This window comes from Pelophylax lessonae (assembly GCF_965119305.1).
Source record: "Pelophylax lessonae genome assembly, chromosome: 6".
Lineage (NCBI taxonomy): Eukaryota > Metazoa > Chordata > Amphibia > Anura > Ranidae > Pelophylax > Pelophylax lessonae.
Genome location: NC_138773.1, coordinates 119,602,782 through 119,608,781, shown reverse-complemented (window position 1 = coordinate 119,608,781; position 6,000 = coordinate 119,602,782).

Below are 6,000 nucleotides of genomic sequence, written 5' to 3'. Positions count from 1 at the left end.
CCACAGTGGAAGTTTATTATGGGGCGGCCCGCGAGCATAAGCTACGCCTTGGGGGGCACCCTTTTGTGGCCCAGGCCCTGAATGGACACACTTCTCACGGGCGGTAAGCACATCATCTCATCCGTGTTTGGTCGGGGTGTGTGTATTTATATATAAATGTAATTTTTTTTCCCCTTTTTCTTTTCTGTTTTCACCCTTCAGTGGAAGTTTATTATAGGGCGGCCCGCGAGCGAAAGCTACGCCTTTGGGGGCACCCTTTTGTGACCCAGGCCCCGAATGGACACACTTCTCACGGGCGGTAAGCACACCATCTCATCTCGTCTCATCTCATCCTTGTTTGGTCGGGGTGTGTGTATTTATATATAAATGTAATTTTTTTTCCCCTTTTTCTTTTCTGTTTTCACCCTTCAGTGGAAGTTTATTATAGGGCGGCCCGCAAGCAAAAGCTATGCCTTGGGGGGCACCCTTTTGTGGCCCAGGCCCCGAATGGACAAACTTTTCACGGGCGGTAAGCACACCATCTCATCTCATCCGTGTTTGGTCGGGGTGTGTGTATTTATATATAAATATAATTTTTTTTTTTTCCCCTTTTTCTTTTCTGTTTTCGCCCACAGTGGAAGTTTATTATGGGGGCGGCCCGTGAGGGAAAGCTACTCCTTGGGGGGCACCCTTTTGTGGCCCAGGCCCCAAATGGACACACTTCTCACGGGCGGTAAGCACACCATCTCATCTCATCCGTGTTTGGTCGGGATGTGTGTATTTATATATAAATGTAATTTTTTTCCCCCTTTTTCTTTTCTGTTTTCGCCCACAGTGGAAGTTTATTATGGGGCGGCCCGCGAGCGAAATCTACACCTTGGGGGGAACCCTTTTGTGGCCCAGGCCCCGAATGGACACACTTCTCACGGGCGGTAAGCACACCATCTCATCTCACCTCATCCGTGTTTGGTCGGGGTGTGTGTATTTATATATAAATGTAATTTTTTTTTCCCCTTTTTCTTTTCTGTTTTCGCCCACAGTGGAAGTTTATTATGGGGCGGCCCGCGAGCGAAAGCTACGCCTTGGGGGGAACACTTTTGTGGCCCAGGCCCCGAATGGACACACTTCTCACGGGCGGTAAGCACACCATCTCATCTCATCCGTGTTTGGTCGGGGTGTGTGTATTTATATATAAATGTAATTTTTTTCCCCTTTTTCTTTTCTGTTTTCGCCCACAGTGGAAGTTTATTATGGGGCGGCCCGTGAGGGAAAGCTACTCCTTGGGGGGCACCCTTTTGTGGCCCAGGCCCCAAATGGACACACTTCTCACGGGCGGTAAGCACACCATCTCATCTCATCCGTGTTTGGTCGGGGTGTGTGTATTTATATATAAATGTAATTTCCCCCCCCCCCCCCCCTTTTTCTTTTCTGTTTTCGCCCACAGTGGAAGTTTATTATGGGGCGGCCCGCGAGCGAAAGCTACGCCTTGGGGGGCACCCTTTTTGTGGCCCAGGCCCCGAATGGACACACTTCTCACGGGCGGTAAGCACACCATCTCATCTCATCCGATCTCATCTGTGTTTGGTCGGGGTGTGTGTATTTATATATAAATGTAATTTTTTTTCCCCCTTTTCTTTTCTGTTTTCGCCCACAGTGGAAGTTTATTATGGGGCGGCCCGTGAGGGAAAGCTACTCCTTGGGGGGCACCCTTTTGTGGCCCAGGCCCCAAATGGACACACTTCTCACGGGCGGTAAGCACACCATCTCATCTCATCCGTGTTTGGTCGGGGTGTGTGTATTTATATATAAATGTAATTTTTTTTTCCCCCCCTTTTTCTTTTCTGTTTTCGCCCACAGTGGAAGTTTATTATGGGGCGGCCCGTGAGGGAAAGCTACTCCTTGGGGGGCACCCTTTTGTGGCCCAGGCCCCAAATGGACACACTTCTCACAGGCGGTAAGCACACCATCTCATCTCATCCGTGTTTGGTCGGGGTGTGTGTATTTATATATAAATGTAATTTTTTTTCCCCTTTTTCTTTTCTGTTTTCGCCCACAGTGGAAGTTTATTATGGGGCGGCCCGTGAGGGAAAGCTACTCCTTGGGGGGCACCCTTTTGTGGCCCAGGCCCCAAATGGACACACTTCTCACGGGCGGTAAGCACACCATCTCATCTCATCCGTGTTTGGTCGGGGTGTGTGTATTTATATATAAATGTAATTTTTTTTTCCCCCCCTTTTTTCTTTTCTGTTTTCGCCCACAGTGGAAGTTTATTATGGGGCGGCCCGCGAGCGAAAACTACGCCTTGGGGGGCACCCTTTTTGTGGCCCAGGCCCCGAATGGACACACTTCTCACGGGTGGTAAGCACACCATCTCATCTCCTCCGTGTTTGGTCGGGGTGTGTGTATTTATATATAAATGTAATTTTTTTTTTCCACTTTTTCTTTTCTGTTTTCGCCCACAGTGGAATTTTATTATGGGGCGGCCCGCAAGCGAAAGCTACGCATTGGGGGCGCCCTTTTGTGGCCCAGTCCCCGAATGGACACACTTCTCACGGGCGGCAAGCACACCATCTCATCCGTGTTTGGTCGGGGTGTGTGTATTTATATATAAATGTAATTTTTTTTCCCCTTTTTTTCTTTTTTTTTTTTTTCGCCCACAGTGGATATTTATTATGGGCCGGCCCGCGAGCGAAAGCTACGCATTGGGGGCACCCTCTTGTGGCCCAGGCCCCGAATGGACACACTTCTCACGGGCGGTAAGCACACCATCTCATCCGTGTTTGGTCGGGGTGTGTGTATTTATATATAAATATAATTTTTTTTTCCCCTTTTTTCTTTTCTGTTTTCGCCCACAGTGGAAGTTTATTATGGGGCGGCCCGCGAGCAAAAGCTATGCCTTGGGGGGCACCCTTTTGTGGCCCAGGCCCCGAATGGACAAACTTTTCACGGGCGGTAAGCACACCATCTCATCTCATCCGTGTTTGGTCGGGGTGTGTGTATTTATATATAAATATAATTTTTTTTTTTTCCCCTTTTTCTTTTCTGTTTTCGCCCACAGTGGAAGTTTATTATGGGGGCGGCCCGCGAGTGAAAGCTACGCCTTGGGGGGCACCCTTTTGTGGCCCATGCCCCGAATGGACACACTTCTCGCGGGCGGTAAGCACACCATCTCATCTCATCCGTGTTTGGTCGGGGTGTGTGTATTTATATATAAATATAATTTTTTTTTTGCCCTTTTTCTTTTCTGTTTTCGCCCACAGTGGAAGTTTATTATGGGGCGGCCCGCGAGCGAAAGCTACGCCTTTGGGGGCACCCTTTTGTTGCCCAAGCCCTGAATGGACACACTTCTCGCGGGCGGTAAGAAAACCATCTCATCTCATCCGTGCTTGGTCGGGGTGTGTGTATTTATATATAAATGTAATTTTTTTTCCCCTTTTTCTTTTCTGTTTTCGCCCACAGTGGAAGTTAATTATGGGGCGGCCCGCGAGCGAAAGCTACGCCTTGGGGGCCTTTTGTTGCCCAAGCCCTGAATGGACACACTTCTCGCGGGCGGTAAGCACACCATCTCATCTCATCCGTGTTTGGTTGCGGTGTGTGTATTTATATATAAATGTATTTTTTTTCCCCCCTTTTTTCTTTTCTGTTTTCGCCCACAGTGGAAGTTTATTATGGGGGCGGCCCGCGAGTGAAAGCTACGCCTTGGGGGGCACCCTTTTGTGGCCCAGGCCCCGAATGGACACACTTCTCGCGGGCGGTAAGCAAACCATCTCATCTCATCCGTGTTTGGTCGGGATGTGTGTATTTATATATAAATGTAATTTTTTTCCCCCCTTTTTCTTTTCTGTTTTCACCCACAGTGGAAGTTTATTATGGGGCGGCCCGTGAGGGAAAGCTACTCCTTGGGGGGCACCCTTTTGTGGCCCAGGCCCCGAATGGACACACTTCTCACGGGCGGTAAGCACACCATCTCATCTCATCCGTGTTTGGTCGGGGTGTGTGTATTTATATATAAATGTAATTTTTTTTTCCCCTTTTTCTTTTCTGTTTTCGCCCACAGTGGAAGTTTATTATGGGGCGGCCTGCGAGCGAAAGCTACGCCTTGGGGGCACCCTTTTGTGGCAGAGTCCCCGAATGGACACACTTCTCACGGGCGGTAAGCAAACCATCTCATCTCATCCGTGTTTGGTCGGGATGTGTGTATTTATATATAAATGTAATTTTTTTCCCCCTTTTTCTTTTCTGTTTTCACCCACAGTGGAAGTTTATTATGGGGCGGCTCGTGAGGGAAAGCTACTCCTTGGGGGGCACCCTTTTGTGGCCCAGGCCCCAAATGGACACACTTCTCATGGGCGGTAAGCACACCATCTCATCTCATCCGTGTTTGGTCGGGGTGTGTGTATTTTTATATAAATGTAATTTTTTTTCCCCTTTTTCTTTTCTGTTTTCGCCCACAGTGGAAGTTTATTATGGGGCGGCCCGTGAGGGAAAGCTACTCCTTGGGGGGCACCCTTTTGTGGCCCAGGCCCCGAATGGACACACTTCTCACGGGCGGTAAGCACACCATCTCATCTCATCCGTGTTTGGTCGGGGTGTGTGTATTTTTATATAAATGTAATTTTTTTTCCCCTTTTTCTTTTCTGTTTTCGCCCACAGTGGAAGTTTATTATGGGCCGGCCCGCGAGCGAAAGCCACGCCTTGGGGGGCACCCTTTTGTGGCCCAGGCCCCGAATGGACACACTTCTCATGGGCGGTAAGCACACCATCTCATCTCATCTCATCTCATCTCAACTCATCTCATCCGTGTTTGGTCGGGGTGTGTGTATTTATATATAAATGTAACTTTTTTTTTCCCCTTTTTCTTTTCTGTTTTCGCCCACAGTGGAAGTTTATTATGGGGCGGCCCGCGAGCTAAAGCTATTCCTTGGGGGGGCACCCTTTTGTGGCCCAGGCCCCGAATGGACACACTTTTCAAGGGCTGTAAGCACACCATCTCATCTCATCCCATCCGTGTTTGGTCGGGGTGTGTGTATTTATATATAAATGTAATATTTTTTTTTCCCCCTTTTTCTCTTCTGTTTTCGCCCACAGTGGAAGTTTATTATGGGGCGGCATGCGAGCGAAAGCTACGCCTTGGGGGGCACCCTTTTGTGGCAGAGGCCCCGAATGGACACACTTCTCACGGGCGGTAAGCACACCATCTCATCTCATCCGTGTTTGGTCGGGGTGTGTGTATTTATATATAAATGTAATTTTTTTTTCCCCCCCTTTTTCTTTTCTGTTTTCGTCCACAGTAGAAGTTTATTATGGGGCGGCATGCGAGCGAAAGCTACGCCTTGGGGGGCACCCTTTTGTGGCCCAGGCCCCTAATGGACACACTTCTCACGGGCGGTAATCACACCATCTCATCTCGTCTCATCTCATCCGTGTTTGGTCGGGGTGTGTGTATTTATATATAAATGTAATTTTTTTTTCCCCCTTTTTCTTTTCTGTTTTCGCCCACAGTGGAAGTTTATTATGGGCCGGCCCGCGAGCGAAAGCTACGCCTTGGGGGGCACCCTTTTGTGGCCCAGGCCCCGAATGGACACACTTCTCATGGGCTGTAAGCACACCATCTCATCTCATCCGTGTTTGGTCGGGGTGTGTGTATTTATATATAAATGTAATTTTTTTTCCCCTTTTTCTTTTCTCTTTTCGCCCACAGTGGAAGTTTATTATGGGGCGGCCTGCGAGCGAAAGCTACGCCTTGGGGGGCACCCTTTTGTGGCCCAGGCCCCGAATGGACACACTTCTCACGGGCGGTAAGCACACCATCTCATCTCATCCGTGTTTGGTCGGGGTGTGTGTATTTATACATAAATGTACCTTTTTTTTTCCCCTTTTTTCTTTTCTGTTTTCGCCCACAGTGGAAGTTTATTATGGGGCGGCCCGCGAGCGAAAGCTACGCCTTGGGGGCCCCCTTTTGTGGCCCAGGCCCCGAATGGACACACTTCTCACGGGCGGTAAGCACACCATCTCATCCCA